The 12,348-nt window shown below is 43.4% G+C and overlaps 2 long non-coding RNA genes across 3 annotated transcripts in view; one reads left to right on the top strand and one right to left on the bottom strand.

The window, feature by feature from the left end:
- LOC140911185 (uncharacterized) overlaps nucleotides 1-12,348 on the bottom strand; it is a 466,388-nt gene that overhangs the window by 392,767 nt on the left and 61,273 nt on the right. The window contains exon 2 of the long non-coding RNA XR_012158854.1: nucleotides 4,833-4,919. This is a non-coding gene — a long non-coding RNA (uncharacterized lncRNA). The remainder of the gene's footprint in view (nucleotides 1-4,832; nucleotides 4,920-12,348) is intronic.
- Nucleotides 4,749-12,348, top strand: part of LOC140911187 (uncharacterized) — a 40,419-nt gene continuing 32,819 nt past the window's right edge. For both annotated transcript variants that reach the window (XR_012158859.1, XR_012158858.1), the window contains exons 1-2: nucleotides 4,749-4,988; nucleotides 9,174-9,232. This is a non-coding gene — a long non-coding RNA (uncharacterized lncRNA). The remainder of the gene's footprint in view (nucleotides 4,989-9,173; nucleotides 9,233-12,348) is intronic.

The raw sequence follows: 12,348 nt of genomic DNA, 5'->3' as shown, positions 1-12,348 counted from the left end.
TCAGAAGAAAATAAAACTTTCTATCCCCTTTGCCCATGTAAAAGAAAAAGGGGTACACAGATTTTTTTTCTTTTGCAATTTGCCTTTAAGATTGCTTCTAAATGTCATAGTGGATTGTGAGCAGCAAGACCCAACAGTCAGAACTACAGTCTGAGACAGGAGTCAAGAGTCAGCTGTGTCAGGATACCAGGGGGTCAGAGGCAAGAAACAAACTGGAGGCCAGGAACCACAAGTCAGATGCCAGGAACCAAGCCAGATCAGGATGCCAGGAAATCAAGCAGAAGAGGCAGGAAGCACAAGGCACACAATCCAGACCAGGGTAGAACCCAGTTATTCAGACAGCTTCCTGTTCCTGCTGCTGGCATAAGTAGCGCCAGTGGGCCAATCAGCCGTTCTGAGGCTCCACCAACTGGACCTCAGGGGCAGAGCCTCACACAGGGGCTAGGCTTCATGGGTCCCAGGTAAGCCATTGTCAGCAGACTGCCAGGTGGAGGGTTGGAGTGTGGCTGAACCCTGTGTTCCATGAACCCTGTGTTCCAGACCCATGAGTCATGACACTAAATCTGCTAGACTAGTAGCTGAAGAAAGACAGTCTACACAGTCCCTGCCGTAGGAAATCAAAGACCTTGGCCTGTGTTTCTTACATGGCCATGTGTACAGCATTAATCCAACCCATTCAACTTTTCCGCAAGCATTAGAGAGATTAAAATCACTACTTCGAGGAAGTTTACTCAGTCCATGGTCTGATAACAAGCCACTTATCAAATAGTAACAGTTTTCAGTTCAGAAGCAGAGGGTATATGTGGTTGGTGCACAGTAACTCCTACCACTCACTGTACAAGCTATGCAGAAAATGCTCAGTAATAAAGAGAGTGAAATATAGAGTTTCTCTTTGCTGCTAAGGCTAGTATCTTCCATGAGGCATCTAAAGTCTACAGCCAATTCCAAAGGACAATTCTTTTTTCAGATATGTACATAAATCACTAAACCAGGGGCAACCTTTTTTTCCTATTTTTCACTCTCTCCGTGATTGTAGTAATTTAATGCACGCAGCACTGCTTTCTCAGAATTCCCATTAATTCATTACTTGATACTTTGTAGTCAGAGGACAGAAATCACAGTATTGCCACACCAAAAGTTCAAAAATCATGAGTCAGACCTTCCACACAAAATCATACGATTAAAAAATTTCTCGTGATTTTGGGGTCAAAGATTTGGTCTGTCTTTTGATTTTTGAACACCCTCTCCCTGTCCCTAACATCTGTGTGACAATTACAGTGTTACTAACTCTCCCGAGTTAAGAGACTAACACGATTTTTTGTTCCCGTTGCAGGAGATCTCTCTGGCCTACTGAGAACAAATCTCACAGATTTGTATAAAATGCTGCTTGATGTTATGGAGCTTACAGCTTCTCCCCAACTCAAAAATTCTAATACTATGCCCCCTAACCCCAAATCTGCCCATCTCCCAGCCCAGCAATTAATTATGCACATACCCTGCCTCACATCTTTCCTGGCCTGATGTTGCAGGGATAGAGAGGGAAGGAGAGAAAAACAGAGAGCGAACTGACCAATTTTTCCTGGGAGAAGAGTTGCTTGGCTCTTACTGTGCCCTCTTCATCCACCCCTACCCAAAACTCCTCACAGCTCTGAGAGGGGGCAGGGGAAGAGTAGCTTTGCCTGTTTCCTGCAACAGTTCTGATTGGCTGCTCTTCCCCAAGAGGTGGGGGCATGAAGGAAGGCAGCCAATCAGAGGAGAGTTTCTTATTGTAATAATCTTTGTACAAAGTATGCCTTGTGAGGTATCATTTGAAAACACATCATTTGCTGGTCAGTACTGTCATGGTGAAATTATGTAGCAACATTGTATATGAAGTTATAAGATTCCTCTGTATGATGTTATTAGCGCATGTTCCAAACCCCACAGTCCTGCCCCAGACAGAAGTCGCCAGAAAGGTCTGTCCTAAACAAAGGAATGTAATTTTGCCTTAATTTGCGTTTAAGCAGTAAACAGAGTCATCAAGAAGAAAAGGGAAAGGGAAGAAACAAAAGGAAACCTGCATGTAAGCATACACAGGTGAAAAAACCCAGCAGGAAACATCCTTCCACACAGATTCTTTGTCTCCTGGGTCTAAGCTGGAAATGGAGGGGCAAACACCCCAAGACACCCCTCCAATCTCTCCCTGTCCATCTAATTATTTGCACCTGAGAAGACAAAAGAAGCAGCCATTGGGCTCTGGGGGAAGGGTCCTGACCTAGAGGTTTGGTCAGTAATGCTGCTGAAAGCATGTGGTGAGAAATTTTGCTTTAAATCTAATACAGTTTGTTAAGATAAGCACTAGAAAGCATTTTATGTTTATTTTTCTTGTAACCATTTCTGAGTCTTATGCCTTATTCCTTGTACTCACATTGTAGTTAATAAACTTGTTTATTGTTTTATCTAATCCAGTGTGTTTAAGTTAAAGTGTCTAGGTCACTCTATTTAAGGTAATAAATTGGTGTATATTATTCCCTTAAAGGAATAACAAATTTAATACATTTGAACCCATTGTCTGGGCACATACCCTATGCACACCCACAGCTTCCAGAATGGTTAAATGCTGGGGAATTTTTTCCTTTTGAATGGTCACTTCACTCTGTCTCTCTTTCAGCTGTCCCAGAAACCTGGTTCCAAGACTGGTCAGTATTTGTACTTGCTTCAGTTTTATTTCCAATGTTCCTTTTGAAGAGGCCTGTGATGAGGTATACAAACTCCACACTGGAGAGCAAGGGATTAAAGAGCAGCTCTGGGCCCAGGCAGTCCTGCCCAGACACACTTGCAGGGCCTGAAAAAGCTGGAGGTGGGGCTTTAAAAAGGGGCGCAGATCAGCTCAGAGGCAAGCAGTGGAAGGAAGCAGAGGGCTGCTCTGAGAGGAACATATTGCCCAGGAGCTCACTGCCTGAGACCTCACAACACAGATCTGTGCAAACCTACAGATGAGAGGCTGGTGACTGAATGTGCAGCTCAGAGACTAGACCGTAGGGATTACTTCCATGAAGCAAAAGGAGACAGGGGTAGGAAGTGGTCCGGGGGGGAGGGTGGCTGCTTAGCACCCCAAGGTGCTAAGTGGAGCTGCCCACCATTGGGCTCTGGACCAGAGCCCAGTGGAAAGGATAGGGTCGGGCTCCCTACCCACTCTGAGAGGACATTGCAACAACAAAAGCCTTCACCCTGGGTGAGAGCTGGAAAAGAACTTGACTCTTCAAGGGCCCATACCCAAAATCCCTGTGCTAAAGGGGAGGACTGGAAATCCTTGTGGTGGGGTGTTGAAGGACAGGACCATGTTTCAATGAAGAGACAAGCTGACAAGCCTCGTCTGACCACTACGTAGCACCTTAAGTGGTTGTGCGCTTTCTACAAGGCCCTATGTCTAGGCAAATGCCTCTTCTCAGGAGAAACATTTAGCAAATGCTTCCTATTCTGTTTTAATTTACTATTGTTCAGTGCAGGATGCTACACATAGAGCAACCAGACGTCCCGATATTAGGGGCTTTGTCTTATATAGGCAACTATATCCTTGCCCTCTGAAAATAAAAGTGTCCTGATTTTTCACATTTGTTATCTGGTCACCCTAGCTACACCCTAACTTTTCCCTCTCCTTAAAATAAAATGGGAGTTTGAAGAAGATACAATGATTTACTCAAAAGACTACTAGAAAGTTAAATTAGAAGGCTTTACACATTTTCTTTAAAATATGATTTTTCATTGTATAGATTGCCACTGGTAGTTTTCTGATTGACTCTGGGTCATGAAATATAGTAGTTTTGTTAATGTTAAAAGGTGAGACTGTCTAGTACCTCTAAGAGGCACAGAACAAAATTTTCAGTACAGACGGAGGAGGGGGCTAAGGCACCTTTAAGCCATCTTTGCATAGTCCTGCTCTGAATCTGTTTCAAGGACTGGAGGGCCCCACTCCCGACATATTTTAGACAAGCTGCCACTGCCTCCCAGCCAGGCTCTCTCACAGGCAGAAGTGTCTCTGTCCTGCTCCCCAGCGGCTACCAGGGAGAGTGGCCAAACATGTGTGGGGGAGGTGTGGGGAAAGAAGGACAGAGCCCTCCCCCCCCCCGACCCGCAGGTAGCAGGTAATGTGGAGCAGGGAAAGCTGGCGGCCCTGGGTTGGGCGCAGGGAGGGGGGAAATCATTGGGCAGGGAAGACACATCTGGCAGTCAGGTGTCCTCCCCTTTAGATTGTGCCCTTCCCGCAGTATGGAGAGGCACAAGTTGTCAAGGCCTGGAGGAGTAGCCAGCGAGAAGGGAGTTGATTAAAAGAAGGCTCAGCAGGGCAGGAATAGGTGGGAGCCTATAAAACCCAGGAACTGAGAACAGATAGGACTGCAGGGAGGTAGTCTGCAGTCACTCCCTGGAAAGTGGGAGGAGGAAGTTGATTTGGAACTGGTACTCCCAGAGAAGGTGGGAGAACAAGGAAGAGTAGGGAGAAGTCCAAGGAAGGAGCTGTTGGGGCTTTTAACCATTTTGGGGGTTTTTTAGTTGTTGTTTTGTCTTTCACCCTCCATCTTAGTCCACCTTCTTGTCAAGGTTGGTGCCCTTTTTAGGTGCCTATTTTTCTGATTGGTTAAAATTTAAGCCTAATCTACCTAGCAACAGTAAAGGCAGGAAAGTGTCATCTGAGTCTCGGTTATTCTGCCTAGTGACAGAAAGTTATATAAAGGGGTTGCACACACTGTCAGGTGCTGTCTGCTCAGGAGGCAGCCCGTATTCGGTTCAACCCGTGTCTGTGCTCGAGTCATGCAATGGAGGAAGACGAACATCATCAAAACACCTGTATTTACCTTGTTGTCTATCATCAAGGAGGATCTCCTGTTCCATCTCAAGTTCCTGATTCCGGTACCTGTCCTCAGGATCCTGACCTGAGTTACCTGAGAAGCAAGACAGACGAGAGCATTGTGAGCCGTCTACTCTGAGCTCCTGTCACTCCTAAAGACTGAGTAACGTTGACATTTTATTTGTGTTGTGCCCATATTGGTTAGGGGTTGGTTCTGGGCTTCAAGCCCACTGTACTTGTAAAACCACTGAGCTGTTTTACTCTGTTTAATGCTTTATTGCCCTTTTCCCTGTCTTGTCTTACTTATCTCTTAATAAACCCTCCTGCCTATTTTCACCATTTCACCACTAAGTTTCATTTGACCTGCGGCTAATAGGTGATAGACCCTACAGAGGAATTGATCCTTTGGGAGGTGGGGTCCTTAAATCCAATCTCTTCTGATAACAGAGCAGTGAGGGCTGAAGGGGAAGAGCCCAGAACTGCTGAGCTGAGGGTCCCTGGACTGGAAATCGCAGTAGAGAGTGGGCCCAGGTTCCCATACTGGCCACTGGGGAAGTGGCATCATTAGGTCAGCACAGGAGAAGCCTGCCTGGGACTGTTTACATAGAAAGACTTTGGGGTAACCCTAGAAAGGGGAAATATGGATGATGACCCAGCCAGAAGTCTGAGTCATGAAGAGTACACTGCAGTTCTTGAGGTGAGGCAGGTCCACAGGGTGAGAGGAAAATAGGTGAGGCACCACCTGAAGAAGGCAACACCAACTGGCAGAGCTAATCCTCAGGACAGCCAGGAGGAGGTGCCACAGTGGTGAATGGACTGCCATGACACACCCCTGTATAGTGCTCTGATCCTTTTATGCAGCGTAAAGGGTCTGTAGTAGGAGTGGATATCTCTTCTCAAATTGTGGGCCTCTGATGATTTTAAAAAATTGTGAGTAATGACAGAGGAGGCAGGGAATCTGAACAAACAAAAAGGATATAAACAAATTACACATTTAAATAGACAAGCTGTTGGAGACAAAGAAAAATACAACAGAGCAGAATCTGGTGTTTAAAGTCTACACTATCTTTCTGAGGTTGTTCACTCATTGAAAGACATAAACTAAAACCTCAGTCAAGGCTCAAGAACCTCTTTATAAAGTTCTGTTGTCACATTTTCAAAATGAGGAATTTATTCTCTAGTAGCATTGATATGACAAAGGCAGCCTTTGCTTTTGTTCCAAAGCTCTGGCTCAGCTTGCCAGCGACATAATGTGAATGAGAGGCCGGAATTGTTAATGGACAAAGAGTGCGTGCGTGCATGTTTATTCTTTTCTATTCTCAGATATGTCATACCAATTTTATGATCCTGCAAAAGAGAATCTTTGGCTCATATTGGTTAGGAAACAGAAATTCCTTGCATAATATAGTCATTAACTAATAAGACTAAGAATTACTCAACATAAACCCTGACCTACAAGTGTTAGAACTAATTATGCCTTGATGTTAAGATCTTGTTCATTCAAGGATGGTTTTTAAACTGACATGAGTTTATTTTCCATCACTTATCTGGATTCTTTTTAAACAATTGTTGGAGGAACATACTTGGCTCTCAGAGTGGAGAAGGAAGGCTAGAAGGAAGACTGTTGCAGCGCCCTGATTAAAGGCCACCTAGTAATGGTGCAATCTAGGGCCATCCCTGTGCAGTCCTAACTAAACACCACTGGTGTGAGGCCACTCAGAGACCATACAGCAGTGGAGGACTAAGCACAATGGAGTTCTGCTTGACTGTCCTCCTCGACTCCATCCTGCCTATGCCAGGCCCCCTGCTTTCCCTTCTCCTGTGTGGGACATGGTTGGCACAGCAAGTGACAGAACCACCTCAGTCAGCTTTCTGCCAGCAAAAAGCTCCCCGAAGCAGGGCAAATTCTCCACTGGGTATCTGTGGGCAGTTTAGTAGACCAAAGAATCCAGCCCTTAATTAGCTAAATATAATAGGTTAGCACTATAAAAGCTCAGTTTGCAGAAATAGTACCAAACAGGAGGGAAGAGCAGAGAGACTTATATGCTAATGCTGCACCACCTAATGCATGTCCCCAGGGTATTTTTAAAACAAATGTTTCTTTCCCCAATAGCTGTAAGTGATGAAACATTACTATGATTTAAACGTGTAATAAGAGTCTGAGGCCCAAGCAGTTTTGTTAAGTAACTGGACTTTATTTTCTGTCCCAATTCACATGAGCTGGTTCTGAGTTACAAAGGTCAATAGCCTTATCGCATTACAGGGGTCAGTAAACCAAGAGGATTGGGCAGGATAAAATTGTGGGTGTGGGGGCATTCTGGGGGCATCCCGTGAAGATGGCTTGGGGGCTCCTGAGGTGCCAGGGAGAGCTAAGGGATGGGTTTACTGAGCCAGAGGGGAAGGGTAGGGAAGGAGTATTTCTAGCCAGGGGTTCAGTTGGGAGCATGAGGGGTTCTTACTCGGGGTTGTGGAAGTTTTAAGCTAAAGCAGGGGAGATTCCTAGGTAGATAGGGTCAGTTTGGGCAGGAAGGAGAAGGGTAAGTCAAGAAGAAGGAAGTTGTGTTGGAAGAAACTGAAGGAACTCGTTGAGGCAGGTTTCTGAGTCAGGTGGGAAATCAGATGGGATGGGAGGGATGAGTGAAGGTGGAAAATGGATGAACTGGTGGGTGAGAATGTTTGTGAGTGAGGGAAAGTGGAAAGGCAATGGGTTAATGGGAGGTGTCATTTTAGATTCTGGTGTCTAGTTCATGGACCTCTCTCGTATAAAACATTGGTGCCATGATGTTCCTCTAGTGGTAGGACCTGTAATAATCAAAATATCAGACTTCTGCAAAAGCAAGCAAGTACCTCCCAGTGCAGAGCTAATCAAATCTCTTCAAGGCAAGTTAATGATTTAATTTTTTGTGAAACATTGTAAGCTAGCTCAATAGTGGTCATGAACTCTCAGTAACTCCTGCTGGAAACCCCAGGGAAAAGCAGGAGAGTCTTGGCAAGGGATTGTGCAAGGCATGGTTCAGTTCCTAGCTCTGGCATGCATAGCTGTACAGTTTATAGTGCACTCTGAGTTTTCTTTAGGGTGATGTAAAGCTGAATAACAGGCTTTCCACTGCCTTCTCAAGCTGATGAATTTTGTTTTGTTCCTGTAGTCTTAGGGGATAGGGATGTTTCACTCAGTTTATTATAGCCTGAGAAGATCTTTAAGGAAATGGGAAAGAGTCTTTGGCTGGTATTATAGTAGAGGACATCCAGATTCCTCTTCTGTTGGAACTCTCGCTCGCATTGTTTTTTTACTTGTCTGATTCCTGTTACTGATATACACAAAGGGTGGCACTTATGCTCAGATAATTGCGTGGTGAATATCTTCTTAAGTGGTAGTGGGGGCCTCACTCATGTTCTCCCTGAAAAATGCAGATAACTTCACATTTGCTACCACAAGTTGATTTTCTTCCTTCAAGTTTTTTGTAATACTGTAAAAATTCTGACTCAAATTCTTACCTCATTATTTAATCAGCCCATGTTTTATTTCCCCACTGCCTCAATGATCATGTGTGAATGACTCCACTCTCAACACAGCAGACTTACTGTGGGGCACTGTCCAGATTTGCCCTTTTGCTGGAGTTTCCCTTTATTCAGTTAAATCACAAAATACAAACCCATGGCCTAAGCTTTTTCCTAGGACTTCTCCCAGGAGGTCCTTTCTGCACCTGCCCTTCTTTCCCTCTGCTTCAGAGAGAAAGGCTCAACCTCTTTTTATTCTAGGGTGGTGAGTTAATAGACATAACTGTCTCTGTGCCCTACCTTAGAACTGGTCATTGACGTTGGTGTCATGACTCTGAAGTGCAGATATTGTCTTATAGGAATCAGAGGAAAAGTTCGTAAACTACCCTACTCTTTGACTGTTCCAGAAAACATTTTGTCCTGCTATTATTTCACCACCATCCATGCTCTTTTTATTTGTCATGAGTCCAACCGTCTGTTTATCGCTCTAAGTTTGATTTTTGTGGACGCTTCACTTTTTTTCTAGGCTCTAATACACCTTGCCATCAGAAAATGTCTTTGTTGTCTATTTCTGTTCAGGAGTTTTTGCCAGTGCCAGCTTGACTGATGTTCTTTCCTCCCTTATGGTCTAGAAGCATTTCATCAACAGGTCTGCCCTTATTTTCCCAGTGATATGGAAAAAAGAATGTACTTCTGTGGTTTTTATGGTGATTTTACTGCCAGTCTTGTAAGACAGAAATCACTGGAGTCTCTCCAGTCTCAGAGAACTTTCCCATCAGATGTAGTTGCTGATTGGTCTGTTCAAATTACAAGGTTAATCATGTAGAGCTGATTTTATATGTTTCTGCAGGTATAAAGAAAAACAGGACCATGGGACAGAGTATCCAAAGAGTACTCCTATTTTGAGGGGTAAGATCATTTAACATTCTTTCAGATTGTTTGCTAGCATTCATCTATGCCATTTTTCACGTTTATCATTTCTGTTCCTCACTGAGTGACTAGGCTCCTCTGGGAAGTCAATGTAGGAACTATATTTGGAGTATTGTCACTATGTGCTTTTATATGACCATTTGTGTGGCATTTCAGTGTTTGATACAAGCCTTGTGAATACAACTACCAGCATAGCCTTTACCCCACAGTCACAGGAAAGATCGGAAATACTGCCAAAAGTTATAGCCTTTTTCATTATTGGGAAGTTTTGGTCCTGGTTCTCCCCTGACTTACAATGGTTTTACATCACTTTAACTGTTCGGCCAGATCCTCAACTGGTGTAAATTAGCATCTTTCAACTGGCTACTATAGGGTCACACCAGCTTACAGCAGCTGAGGAGCTGGTCCATTGACTTTAGAGTTAGATTGATTTACACCAGTGCAACAAAGGAGAATCAGGCCCTTAAACTGAAGCTCACTCTCTATGGATTCTGTCTGGTCCTGAAACTGAGTCACCTGGATTTCAAGTACAGGCTACTATGTATGTATACATGACATTTGCTCTGCACCGTTAGCAGTTGTCACAAAGATACAGTGATGGAGTCATCTAGCAGGGAGCAATGTAACTGGATTACCAACTCCATTTGGAATGGCCTACTATTTACCACTAATGATAGCAAGTAGGATGTACTGCAGGATTACATGATAAATTCCATGTAGTAGGTCAGTGACTCTGCAGGGATGTAATCTGTATTTGAGAAGATGGTGTGTTTAACAGAGACCATAATCACAAGGAATAAACCCATAGGAATGCAGACAAGGGTGTCATTGATTAAAGCTGAATTATGCTGTAGGTATGATCACAGCAGTGCACTTCATTCTGTAGAAGTGAATTGTTGATGGAAACCTCTTGTGGGGAAAATTCAGCCAACAACGCCATAATAACAGGTTAAAGGTTAACAGTAAACTAAAAAGTGGTTCTAAGGAATACCCTCCTCCACATTTTTTTGTTTTAAGGACATTTAACTAGTCAGCACTATCAGTGTCCTAAAAAGCTTTAGAAAAATAGCAATACATCCCTTTACCAGTGCCTTGTATACATGTACTGTATGTTAAAACCAGGTTAGGACACTTAGGCTGTACCTTCACTAGGAAAAGAGCTGTATTTTTAACTCACTTAAAGCTAACTCATGTTACAAATCCCATGTTACAATCCCAGTGCAGTAAATTCACCCCCCACCCCTTTCCAGGGCTTACCTTGATCATCTAACAACAGTTAAAACTTTGATTGCCTTGTATTCGCTAAGATTTTAACACAAGTTGGTTAACATAGATTAAAAACACATTCCACTGAAGACAAGACAAGGCCCCATAGGCTTTCCCTGTCCAATATGAACAGGGGTGAATTGTGTTAACAGTTTACAAGCTGTCTTATAGACAAGGCCCAAAGCTCAGTCTATAGTACACTTGCATTAAACTATTTATAATGGTGCCTTCCCTTGTTGTGCTGGCCAAGGGATATTAAATTGTTTGCAGCAACGTTAGAAGTTATTATGCATCTTACTGTGGCACCAGAGAACACAGAAGTGTTGAGCCACCAGCCTGATGATAAAGTGTCAACCTAAACAATTATCAGTACCTCATTAAGATGTTGTGTGTTTGATAAGATAGCTCCACTGGCGGCACTAAATGAAGGTCAGGGGCAAGTTAAAAATCAAAGTAGTAAAAGGCAGAGGTTGAAAAGACTTATGAGCTTATACAGTCCCGCCTCCTGCCAGGACATTTGATAGAGCTCTATCCATTCCAGATGTACATGGATCAAGTCCCTTTAGAACACTATTCCTCACCTAAAGCTGCGGTTTAGAAAACTACTAGAGCCTCCCCTGGGATAGTGCTTGGGGTGTTGCTACAGACCACCGGGATCTCATCTGGATATGGATAGAGCCCTCTTTAATGTTTTTAATGAAGTAAATACTAATGGAAACTGCGTGATCATGGGAGACTTTAACTTCCTAGGTATAGACTGGAGGACAAGTGCTAGTAATAATAATAGGGCTCAGATTTTCCTAGATGTGAAAGCTGATGGATTCCTGCACCAAGTAGTTGCTGAATCAACTAGAGAGGATGCCATTTTAGATTTGGTTTTGGTGAGTAGTGAGGATCTCATAGAAGAAATGGTTGTAGGGCACAACCTTGGTTCAAGTGATCATGAGCTAATTCAGTTCAAACTGAATGGAAGGATGCACCAAAAAATAAATTTGCGACTAGGGTTTTTCATTTCAAAAGGGCTGACTTTCAAAAATTAAGGAAATTAGTTAGGGAAGTGGATTGGACTGAAGAACTTATGGATCTAAAGGCAGAGGAGGCCTGGGATTACTTCAAGTCAAAGCTGCAGAAGCTATCGGAAGCCTGCATCCCAAGAAAGGGGAAAAAACTCATGGGAAGGAGTTGTAGACCAAGCTGGATGAGCAAGCATCTCAAAGAGGTGATTAAGAAAAAGCAGAAAGCATACAGGGAGTGGAAGATGGGAGGGATCAGCAAGGAAAGCTACCTTATTGAGGTCAGAACATGTAGGGATAAAGTGAGAAAGGCTAAAAGTCAAGTAGAGTTGGACCTTGCAAAGGGAATTAAAACTGATAGTAAAAGGTTCTATAGCCATATAAATAAGAAGAAAACAAAAAAAAAAGAAGTGGGACCGCTAAACACTGAGGATGGAGTGGAGGTTAAGGCATGGCCCAATATCTAAACAAATACTTTGCCTCGGTCTTTAATGAGGCTAATGAGGATTTTAGGGATAATGGTAGCATGACAAATGGGAATGAGGATATCGGAGGTATTTATTACCATATCTGAGGTAGAAGAGAAACTCAAACAGCTTAATGGGACTAAATCGGGGGGCCCAGATAATCTTCATCCAAGAATATTAAAGGAATTGGCACATGAAATTGCAAGCCCATTAGCAAGAATTTTTAATGAATCTGTAAACTCAGGGGTTGTACTGCATGACTGGAGAATTGCTAGCATAGTTCCTATTTTTAAGAAAGGGAAAAAAGTGAACCGAGTAACTACAGGCCTGTTAGTTTGACATCTGTAGT

The sequence above is a fragment of the Lepidochelys kempii genome, chromosome 5 (genome assembly GCF_965140265.1).
Source record: "Lepidochelys kempii isolate rLepKem1 chromosome 5, rLepKem1.hap2, whole genome shotgun sequence".
NCBI lineage: Eukaryota > Metazoa > Chordata > Testudines > Cheloniidae > Lepidochelys > Lepidochelys kempii.
The sequence above is the reverse complement of the archived record's forward strand: the minus strand, read 5'-3'. Positions and strand labels throughout refer to the sequence as shown.